Genomic DNA, 11,544 nt, shown 5'->3' with positions numbered 1-11,544 from the left:
TGCAAGGGTCCAAACAACAGGCGCGGGGCTATGTTGGTGAAGAGTCACATGCGTCTCTAATAAGCACCAAACGGCCCTCAAGTGTCGAAAATAAGACGGGGACAGGCTCGCTCTGTGGAACACGGAAGGGGCACAGGGGAGGCACCAGCACAACAGGCAGCAAAGTCGGGGTGCGAGCCGGAAGCAGGAACGAGCGGCGGCCCCATATCTCATTGGTCCCACGCAGAAGCCAGCGGGATAGGAAGCGTGAGAGGCGCCCGGGGCCGTGGCGGGCAGGTGCGGGGGACGCGGCGGGGGTGGGGTTCACCCCGGGAAGCCCCAGCCGGACCGCAGAGTGGCTTTGGACTGTGCGTGACCTGAGGTGCCCGAGGGACGTGCAGCCTCCGCGGGCCAGCGGGGCCGGGCGGCCGAGCCGGGGGCGGTCAGGGAGGCCAGGCCGCGGGGGAGCCTGGCGTCGGGAGAAAGCCGGACGCTGCAGGGCTCGGTTCAGCCAGGCGGGGGGCTACGCACAGCGGCCAGGAGCAAAAGCAGAGCACCCCTCCCGCTGGGCCCCCCAGGCTTACCCCGCATCCCCCGAGGCCGTGGGGTGGCGGGAGTGGTGAGCGTGGGTGCTGGCCGTTGGGAGGATGTTTGGAAGCAGGAGGAAAGGAAGAAGCCGCGAGAAGGAAGTCAAGAGAAGTGCCGATGGGACGTCTGGGGGCTCAGCGGTTGAGCGTCTGCTTTCGGCTCAGGGCATGACCCCAGGGTCCGGGGATCGAGTCCCGCATCGGGCTCCCTGCGTGGAGCCTGCTTCTCCCTCTCCCTGTGTCTCTGCCTCTCTCTGTGTCTCTCAGGAATAAATAAATAAAATCCTTAAAAAGAAAAAAAAAGAGAGAAGTGCCGATAAACTGCGCCCCCATCCCCGCGCGTCTCACCCGCGGGCCGCTGCCTGGCGCTTCCTGCCGGGCCCCCCGCACCGCCTGCAGCCCCCTCCCTGCTCCTGGTCCCCACCGTCCAACCACCGAAGCTGTGCAGGTGCCTCCGCCGGGAGATGCGTCCACGGGGACCCACGTTTGCGCAGGGTCTATAATTACTGACTCTGTCATTAGTTCAAAAAAAATTTTTTTTTAATTCGCTAGGTAAGGATTCATTCAGGTCAGCCACGCAGCTCATTTCACAATGTGAACACCCCACTCGGTCGGGATCAGAGTGATGCCGAGGAACTGTCACCGGGGGCCCCGAGGGCTGGAGCTGGGAGCTGGACACTCGGTCCCTTTCCGTCTTCTGCTGCCACAGCCCGGCCACAGCCCACGGCCCGCGCAGCCGGGAGCCGCGCCTTCCACACGCAGGTCACGTTCATTTCCACGGGCCTCCAGAGCAACCGAACCAACTCCGTGCTCCTCCAAGTACGACTCCAGGCAGCAAGACCTTCACTCCTGCCAAGTGACCACTGCCCCGCTCCGCCCGGGAAAGGCGGCTTTGGCAGCCCGCGAGCGGTTCCTATTCTGTGCTTCTTTTGTTGGAGTCGGGTGCGTGGCTTTGGGGGGCTGCAACCGGGGGCTTCAGACCCAGCCGCACAGCATTCCAGAGCCAGCCTGATGAAACAGATGGTTTTCTTCAGCTTGCAGAGAAAAGAGGCTTGGATTAAGTTTTTTTAATTTACTTCAAATGCATCTATTATAAGAGTTAAGCAATTTTTGGTTTCCGGTTCTAGAATAATCTTTAAAGTTTGAGACTCTGTGTGTCTGGGTTAGGAATATGTTTCTTTCTTTGTTGGAGTTTTTGTAGTCCCGCTCAACATCTAAGAAAAAAAGGCAACCGACTAAATTCCAAATGTTTACCCTCCCAAATGACCAACACACACACACACACACACACACACACACACAGACACACAGACACACACACGGTGGGCCTCACAGGGCCTTTCCTGTTCCAGAAGAGACACAAAGGAGAAATAAAGTCGCCACGCCTGCTCCTCTGTGGTTCACACACACGAGTCGGCCGAGTAGGAATCAGGTTTTAAAAAATTCAAACTCAGCAAAACAAGCATTTCTGCTAACGTGAGTGTTTCGCTGCCAGCTGGCCACGCTGTGTGGCGTAGACCATCCAAGGCAACTCGCAAGAGCTTGGTTGCTCAAAGACTCGTTGCAGAATGGAGCCAAGATGTGTCCTCTTCAGGTTGTGCGCGGGTTCCAACAGACTCCGGAGGAAGTGCAGCATGTGTCCAAAAAGGAGAAATAGCTTTCTTCCCAGAATTGTTTCTGAGCCATGGGCCAGCATTTTAATCCCTTGGACACTGGAGTCCATGAGTTCCAGAAAGTGTAAAAGGTCCTGTCTCATGCAAGACCTTTGGTGAGGGCTGAAGGAGGACCGTGGAGGGCAGCCCTGCAGAGCTCAGCCGGCTGGGCGGCTTGGAGACTCCCCAGCCTTGGGGTTTTCTCCTCTCAGCTACCACGCTGACCCTAACACACTAGGACCCCCTTGACAAGACATCACTGTCAGCGCATGGAGGTCTGTTTGGGGTTCGAGGCACTAGACATGGGGGTGCGACTGCATGGGTTTCAGCCCACACCGGACCTCATGCACTGGGGCATTAGTACGTCCTCACGCCTTATAAAATGAAAACCAGCCACAAGCAAATAACCCTCACAGTGTGTGTTGTGTGTGGGTAGGGGATCATAGGGGAGGGAAGAGGGTACCAGGGATGGAAAAAGGGATCTGGGGAGATGAGGGTGAGCAGGTCAGCACCATCTGAGATCCCTCCTCTGCCCCAGACGCAAACACCAATTTGGCTGCAGAAGAAGGCGCTCCTAATAGGAAAAGAAGCCAGAAACTCAGACCCCGGAAAATTCACAATCTGGCTGGAGCCGTGAGAACTGAGGAGAGAAGTCACGAGAGAGGATCAAGATGCATAATAAGAAGCCAAAAACCTCTTGATAAACACAAAGTAGAGAAAGGCATACGCAGGCACAAAAGCTCTAGGACAGAGAACAAAGGACTTTGGATAGAGCTTATGCGTGTGTGCAGATGCGGTGTGTGGTGTGTGTGTGTGGTGTGCATGTGTGCAGCATGCATGTGTGCAGCATGTGTGTGTGCAGTTGCAGTGTGTGTTGTGTGTGTTGTGTGCAGTGTGTGTGTGCACAGCATGCATGTGTGCAGATGCAGTGTGTGGTGTGTGCAGCATGCGTGTGTGTGTTGTGCACTGTGTGCAGATGCAGTGTGTGGTGTGTGTGCAGCATGCGTGTGTGTGTGTTGTGCACTGTGTGTGTGCAGCATGTGTGTGTGCAGTTGCAGTGTGTGGTGTGGTGTGTGGTATGCATGTGTTCAGTGTGTGTGTAGCATGCGTGTGTGTGATGTGCACTGTGTGTGTGCAACATGCGTGTGTGCAGATGCGGTGTGTGTGCAGATGCAGTGTATGGTGTGTGTGTGTGGTGTGCATGTGTGTAGTGTGTGTGCAGCATGCATGTGTGCAGCATGTAGTGTGTGTACAATTGCAGCATGCAGTGCACGCAGCACGTGTGCTGGGTGTGTGCAGCGTGTGCTATATGGCGTGTGTGTGTGTGTATAGTGTACAGCGTACGGTGTGTGCAGCATACGTGTGTGCAGTGCATGTGCACCGTGCGTGTGTGTGGCACGCAGGGCAGGGGAGGGCAAGGCTCCCCGGCTCCAGGAGAGACGGGGGGGCGAGGCGGGGGCTGCGGCCTGACGACAGGGGCTCCACGAACCCGAGCGAACGGGCGGAGGAAGGCATCTCTTGCTCGAAACGCGTGTCCTCCGTCCTCGGGAAAGGTCGGGCCGAGAAAGCCGTGACCACCACCAGAGCAGGGGACCTTGGCCCGCGGTCCCTCACGACACGCAGCTCGCCACGCTGCAAAGTGCTCCCAGATGACACACTGGAGACCACACATGAAAGCGGGGAACCCGTTGGACTCGCCCGTACAGGCCGGCGCTTGGGCTTCTGACCACCGCCTGCTGCCCGCCTCCTCCCTCTGACACCCGCGCCTCCGTCTCTCTCAACTCTCGGAGCCCCTCTGCCCCTCTGTCCCTCTGACCCCCTCATTCTCTACCCCTCTGGCCCGCTGTCCCTCTGCCACCGAGGGTCCCCAGGGCTGCAGGGGACCTGAGCTCCAAGTGTGTCCACGGGAGCAGGAGGCCGGGGCAGGAGGGCCGGAGGGAAGCCCCTGGAAAGGCCTCTCAGGACCAGACACAGGCGCCCTGGAGCTTTAGGCTGCAGGGTGAGCCCCAAGGTGTCCTGAGGGTCCTCCTTCGATGCTTTCCGAGTCCTTCTCCGGGATGTCCCCTGTGCCAGCGGCAGGGGAGCAGGGAGCGGGCAGCGCTGGGGAGACCTGGCACATAGGTCCCTGCGCCCCACCACCTGCAGCCTGCGAGGCCAGCGCTGCACCTGCTGCCTTGATGGGAATCCCGAACCTTGTCCCCAGCAGCGTCCCCTCCCGCTCCCCATGTGGGGACACGTCCCTTAGCGTCCTTGTTCTGGGTGTGCCGCGGGGCGCGGGGACCAACCAGGAGCAGAGAGCACCATCACCCGCAAGCCCGCAGGCTCCCGGGGCACCCTGCCCTGGGGTCAGCTGCGGGGCCACCCCGCGCACCCTAGCCTGCCCTGCCTCCCTCTTCGTGGGTCTCCCCCTTGGAGCAGAGTTAATATGCGTAGGAACAGACGTCTTCTGCTTGTGTGACAGCCCTCCCGGGGCCCCCGCCACGTCACACTGTCCTCGGGCTAGCCGGGCTCTTCTGGAGGCTTCTCTGTCCTGGAGCCCCCTGCCCGCCCTCCCCCCAGGCTGCTGGCTCAGCCGCGGGTGCGTGGGAGCCCATCCAAAGGCCTGGAGGACGCTGCCCAGGAAGGACCCGTAGCCGCTTGCCCGGCCAGGGGCTCCGCTGCGTGGCCTGTGTGGCTCTGTGTCCCTGAGCAGGGCGCTCGGCCTCCCCAGCCTCCCTGTCTGCACTACGACACGGGCGACCAGTACCTGCCCGCGGGACGGTGGCGGTGTTGCCCCGCTGGCCCGCACTGCCTCGTGTGAATGCCCCGGGAGCACCAGCGATGTGCGCACGGAACAGTCTATAATTTTTTAAAAATGCATAAAGCCATCTAACAGGTTATATGGAGGCCGCCGTAGCCTCCTCTTGCCGCCGCCGCACCCAGTTACACAGACCTGGTGGCCGGAACAACCCAAGCTCGGAAGTCAGACCCCTGAACTGAGCTTTACGGGGCAAAGCCAGCGGCAGGGGTGGGGCTGGGGGTCCTCGGCCATGTCCCCCACCGCAGTGGCTCTTCTCGCCCTGCTCCCACTGTCGCACGGCTTTGTCCCTGCGACCTTCTCGCCTTGTCTCACGAGGACCCCCTGATTAGACTGTGCCTTCCTGGAAAACCCGGATCATCGCCCACCTGCGCACCCTTACCTGAGGCACACCTGCAAAGTCCCTCTCCGTCTGGGGCAGCATTGTGGGGTTCAGGGATAAGGATGGGGACATGTTGGGGGGTCGTTATGCAGCCCCCAGCAAGCATCCCCTTCTGGGAAAGAAGACCGTGGGCAACGCCCCCCCCCGCCCCCGTCACTGAGCCGTCCTGACCCGGCCGCGCACTCCATCTCCGGCGCCGGGCTTCGGGAGAATGGAGCAGCCCCAGGAGCCCACACACGGGGGGCTCCCCACATGGGGGAGACGAGCCTCGCCAGGCAGAGAGGGCCGAGTGACAGGTGCCGATGGCAAGAACCAGAAGAGCCCCTGACAGTCTCCGTCGCCCAGTCCGGGACAACCCAGGTCCCCAGAAACACTGAGGTGGCCACCCGGATGGGGGGTGCCCCTCACTCCCCGCCAGGGCACCCGTGTGCTCCCCTGCCCTTCGCCCCTCCTTCCCGGGGGAGGCCCAGCCATGCCCACCGGTGCTGTGCCAGCCTGGCTCCCGGCCGGGGAGGGGGGACACAACATCTGGGTGTTAGCGGAGGGCCGCACAGATGTCGCCTCACCAACGAGGCCCTCGCCGTGGACTGGTCGCAGGGCCAGCCCGGACAGCCGTGCCTTCCGCCGCAGAGAAGCCACCAAGGCCCACGAGGTGGGAGACGGGAGACGGGAGACCGAAACGCGCCGTCGGTGTGGGGCATACGGGAGCTCCGTACCACCTCTGTGATGTTTCTGTAAACCTAAACTGTTGTTGCCAAACGGTCTATTTTTGAAATCGCCCATCTTGTGCGATCGCCCCATCATCTGTCTGGATGTCCAGACTCTAGGGGGGCACCGGGGGACCTCGGGGCAGTTGGCACGGGATGCCTGGGTCCATCACCTCCCCTGGAGGCCCCGAGGTCCCACACCTGCCTCCCCTCAGACGGCGCACTGCCACCTGGAAGCCAGATGTCCCATGTCCGGGAAGACGTGAGGACGACGTACGGACCTCTTTGCGGCCAGACAGGCCCGCCTTGCCCTCTGTCTGGCTTTTCCGGGCGGGGACTCCTGGGTTTCAGGGCATGATCTCCGGAGCTGGGGCTGGAAATTCCAACACGTGTCTGGGTCTAAGTGGGGAGGGAGCCCCATCCACAGACTCACAGCCACTCCGCCCTACGACGCCCCTGCCTCATTTTGCTGGGATCCGTTCCACTGGGACTGGACCCCCCATAAGCCAGTCCTCACCCTCACGCCTCCCGCAGCTCCTGAAGGAGTTTCCTGGGGTCTGAGTGAGGGTTTCTTCTGACTCCCACCTGCCGGGTCCTCACAGATGTGAACTTTCATCCTCATGGCATGGGGGCGACCGGGGGTCACACTCATGCCACTCCACTGCCCTCGCTGGGGTCTTCCATCGATGGATGGTAGATCAGGGTCCTATGATGTCCCCTAAACCCCCCACCTGTTGAGTCCAGTTCACAAGGGAGGGCGGGGAGGGTGGACTGAGGGGTCAGATCAGTGGATGGGGACTGTAGGATGATTCTGGGGGTGTAGAGTGACCCTAAAACCTTCGACATCGTCACCCCAAACCTAGGGCTGTGCCGGGATGGAGGAGAGACAGACTGGGGAGACACGTGAACATTTCCATAGTGCAAGGGGGAAATCTCACCACGCCGAGGCCAGGTACACCCCTGCACCGTTAGTGCCTTTACCTTGCTCTCTCTTTGGGTCGGGGTGTCTTCCAGTGAGAGGGACCTGGGGTCCACTGTAGGGGCTGGGACGGGACGGCAGGCAGGGCACCAGCAGAGAGGAGCCACCCCAGCCTCCTGCTCTTGGGGAGAAAAGTGGAGGGATGCCGGGAGGACTTCCTACATTATACTCCTCCTCCACAAGAAAGGCGCCTCGCGTTTAGGGCAGGATTCTGCGGGGGAATGCGGGTTCACCTGCAGCCTGAGGCTTCTCAGGAATCCCAGGGTGAGAAGGGGCTCAGGTGCAGCACTTCCAAAAGCACCAGCGGGGAGGGAAGTGGCTCAGGCGAGGCTCTGCTTGGCCCCTGAAGGATTGGGATCACGCCCTCCACACGGCGGGCGCCCTACTGTTCCTCATGCCCTCGGCTCCACGATCCCACTGCCCGGTCACTGACCTTCCTGAACCCTCCTGAACCACAGCCGCGCGTGCATCCATCCCCAGCCTAGAGGGCCGGCCCGTCACAGCTAGGTCTGTGGGAACCGGCCGGCTGCCAAGCTAGCGGGAGGATCAGGGAGGCCTCTGGGGACGGTGCCGCCGGACAGGTGTCCAGGAAGGGACATCTCTCCTGTGACACGTCCAGACCGCTCAGCCCCACGCCCGCCTCCAGCCACAGCTGCGGGGCCCAGTCCTCCCCGGGCATCCGGGGGGCTCCCTGCAGGTGCACGCAGGTCCCGTGGGAGGCCGGGCAGCTGGTCCGTGAGGGCACAGCTGGCAGCGTCGGCCCAGGAAATGAAAACCAGCCCCCAGGGAACGAGCGCCCCTTGCGTGGCCTCCGCAGACTCGAGGACACACGGGAGCGGCAGCTACTGGGGAAGGAGGACGCTGCCAGGCCCTGCTGCCCGGCCCAGCCCCGGGACCCCCTTCCTCCCACACACCGCCCGGGGGCTCAGCCTGCTTCGCTCCATCGGAGGCCCCAGCTTTCGGGGGGACCCTCGGGCTTGCCGCGACCCTGGGGGCCAGGCGAGGCCACTTCCTGCGCTCACCCCTCTCCCCTCCTTTCCCGGCTCGAGAGCAAAGAGACTCCCTCATCGGGTCCCCCAGCAAAGCAAGAAAGAAATCGTGTGAATACTGGAGGCTTGTTCCATTTTGCGGCCCCCAACAGCGGGACTGGACGCCCCGGCCCGTGGCTGCAGTTGGCGGGCACGGTGGGCATCGCGGGGCCTCCCGGGCCTGGCTCCCGGGCATTCCCGCCCCCGCCGACACCCGGTCCCTGGGAAAAGGCAGCCGGCGGATGTCCGGGGCACTCAGGCCTGGCATACGGGAGCCCGTGCCTGTCCCGAGTCGGAGGCCGTGTCCCCCGTCCCCATCAGGCCGGCCCCCCACGGGGCCCCAGCCGGGTCAGCCAGCCACCTGCGCCCTGCGCCCTGCCTGCACCTGCGCCGATTCTTCTAGAAAACCGGCCTGCGGGCAGCCCGGTGGCTCAGTGATTTAGCGCTGCCTTCAGCCCAGGGCTTGATCCTGGGATCCCGGGATCGAGTCCCATGTCGGGCTCCCTGCATGGAGCCTGCTTCTCCCTCTGCCTGGGTCTCTGCCTTTCTCTGTGTCTCTCATGAATAAATAAATAAAATTTAAAAAAAGAATAGGGAAGGGCCGCGTTGCTGGGAATCGCAGAGAAATCCTGGGTCCCCTCCCCTGGGGGAAGCCTCCCACCCCGTCCCGCCTCCCCCCAGAGTGTAGGAACGCTCACCCGCGCTTCCTCACATTCCTTTCCCTTGTCATCCGCCACACGTCCGTCTCTCTAAACCATCTGGAATGTATTTCGTTGTGAGGGAAGATTCCGACGTGGATTCTCCGTCTTCAAAACCTGTGACCACCTGTGCCAGCGGCACTGTTGCGAGGTCTGTCCTTTCCACGCCAACTTAATGCTCCCAGTTCCTGGGAGGGTCGTTGCACAGCCCCCCCCGCGGCCTCAGGGGCGGCAGAGGCCCCACGAGGTGACCGCCCGGGCCTGGCCTCCTTGGCCAGAGCAGCCTCGGCCGCAGTCAGGGGCTCTCACTCTACGAAAGGTATTGTCCCTTATAACCAAGGGTGACGGTTGCCACCACCTTGTCTCCCCAGAAACAAGGAACGGCTTGTTCAACGGCTCCCCCGTTGTCGGCAGGTTTCCTCGGGCTGAAGCTGGAGGTTCGCAGAAGAACCGCGGGCCACACGGACGGGGCTCGCCCCGCACAGGCTTTCCCCACCCAAGGGTGCCCACCTCACTCCAGAGCCGCCACCGAGGGTGCTGCGTGGCCTTCCGGGGGCAGGCTGGGCCATCGTCCTTGGTCGTCTTGTTACCTCCCCCCACCCGCCCGGCCCTCGGCATCACGTCGAACCCAGACCTGCCGAGCACATGGCCCCTTATTTCCGCCCATGCAGTGGCCTGGCTTCCCCAGCACCCCAGGACTTGGCTGGTCCAGGGAAGCCCAGGGACTCCACCTGTCGTGGGATGCTCCTGAGGAGTCTTGGGGCCTCGTACCCTTGGTCCTCTACTCCCGGGAAGAGGGGGAGCCTCCCCAGAACCCAGCCACTCTCTTATGTCTGCACATAGCAGGCACTTTGTGGCCTTCCTGACATTTAGACGCACCTCTTCCCTGCCTCTGCACACGATCAGTGGCTCCCCTACTCTTACACACGGTCGGTCCCTTCTTGTCAGCCAAGGGCTAGCAGTGGCCCTCCGACATGCATCTTCCAGAAACCAAGTGTGAGGATTTGGGGTTTCAATATTTCTTTTCATCAATTCTTCCTTCAGTTCACTATTCATCTTCCCCCACTCCAAAATTACATAAATGCTTTACCATATTTCCTTCTTTGCTTTACTAGCTCAAGGGTAACGACTTAGAAAAGAAATTATTTCTACCCAGAGCTTCTGGGGGGAGGTCACATAAGAGGCGGTGTTGACAGAGGCTTGGAGGCTGGGGGATCTTCCCAGACAGGGACGCGGGCTGTTCCCAGCAGAGGGGACAGGGGAGGAAAGGCGGCAGACGGGGTGGGCTAGATGAGGACAGGAGGCAGGGGGAGCGGCTGCGGGCGGCGCCAGGAGAGGACGGACCTCAGCCCCAGGGGGCTAGCCTGCGCAGGCCTGGCTCCCTGCTTGTTACTCTGTGACCTGGAGCCTTGGGGTGGGGGTGGGGGGGCCGGGGAGGTGGTGAAATGCACGGTGCAGATCTGCTCCACCTGCCCCACATGGATGCCCCACTTCATCATGAGTTTGCAAGCAGTTTATAAACTGTAAAGTGTTCATCCGGCTTGTTTCCTTCAATGTGGTTGAGTGGCTACTCGCAGCCTACCCCGACCTACACGGAGATCCTTGACAGGTAACATCGCCGGCATTGCTCGCGTCCTTACCCCCATGTACTGAGCGTTAGCTGTGTGCCAGTTCAGAGCATTTTGCCTACGTGGCCTGATTGATTCCTCGCAGAGCAGCTATGTAAGTATGGATGATCCATATGCACAGCATGTGTTCCCACTGTTCAAAGAACCGTGGCTCAGATACAGGTCAGAGAGCTTGTCCTGGTTCGAGAAGCAGTAAAGGGTAGATCCGAGGTTGGAATCCCGTCTCGTGTCTTCTCCCACACCTCGTCCCCTTGGTGGAAGCTGGGAGGGTCACTGAAATGTCATGGAAAGTCTTCCTCAGACTGAAACCAAGGAACCTTGGCAGGGGAAAAGTTAGCCTCAGCAGAGGAGGAGGGACATGTAATGTCAAGGAACACCCACCCGCAGTGGCCAGCATCAAGGTAGGACCAGAGGCCAGCTCCAGAGGATGATGTCCTTTAAACCTCATGGATCTATCACGGCAAATCCAGCCATCAGTATGTGGGTTGCACGATGGGTAGGGGGGTAAGGAGAGAATACTGCTAATTGGTAAGGCCTGTTAAGAGTGTCTGGCTTCCACTTCGTTGGAAAATACAAGACATCTATGTATGCTTTGAAGTTAAACATCTGTCCCCAATATTATGTGAGATTTCCCCCACTTTTATGAGTTGATGAGGTTTCTATTATTTTAATATGAACATCGGTAATGAATGAATCTGATGACACCAATGAAAAGTCTCAGTTCTCTGAAAGGAAATGAGCTTGGCTGAGCCCATTACTGGGTGAGTTTTTCAGAAAATCCCACTTGGGAATCCATATGCTGCTGTCCCACCCAGAGACTCGTGGGTCTTACCTGTAGCCCTAGGTATTGTTTAGGCAGGTAAGAATCATTGTTGGCCTTATTGTGCCAACAAGGGATTTAGGTTATATAATTCAGGACCCCCGACACAGGGGCTTTGTCCTCTCTCACACACTCCACTGCCCCTAACCCCACTGTGAGCTCACTGAAGTAAATGCCACTGGCTGCCTTCAGTTCAAAACCATTCCTTGCTTTTGTATGGAACCGGAAAGGACCCCAAATAGCCCAAGTAATGTTGTAAAAGAAAACCAAAGCTGGAGGCATCACAA

The 11,544-nt window shown here is 60.3% G+C and overlaps 1 long non-coding RNA gene across 3 annotated transcripts; it reads right to left on the bottom strand.

The window, feature by feature from the left end:
- Positions 1–1,084: 1,084 nt before the first annotated feature.
- Positions 1,085–8,773, bottom strand: LOC140616305 (uncharacterized). Of its 3 annotated transcripts, XR_012016854.1 has the most exons (5): positions 7,086–8,772; positions 6,622–6,822; positions 6,335–6,477; positions 5,964–6,142; positions 1,085–1,600 (listed from the first exon to the last, which is right to left on the bottom strand). It is a non-coding gene; the product is annotated as an uncharacterized lncRNA (long non-coding RNA). The 3 variants fall into 3 exon arrangements; XR_012016853.1 differs by having other exon boundaries at positions 5,878–6,142; positions 6,622–8,773; XR_012016852.1 differs by having other exon boundaries at positions 6,622–8,772.
- Between the last annotated feature and the right edge of the window lie 2,771 nt (positions 8,774–11,544).

This window comes from Canis lupus, chromosome 24 (assembly GCF_048164855.1).
Source record: "Canis lupus baileyi chromosome 24, mCanLup2.hap1, whole genome shotgun sequence".
In the NCBI taxonomy this organism is placed as follows: Eukaryota; Metazoa; Chordata; class Mammalia; order Carnivora; family Canidae; genus Canis; species Canis lupus.
The sequence above is the reverse complement of the archived record's forward strand: the minus strand, read 5'-3'. Positions and strand labels throughout refer to the sequence as shown.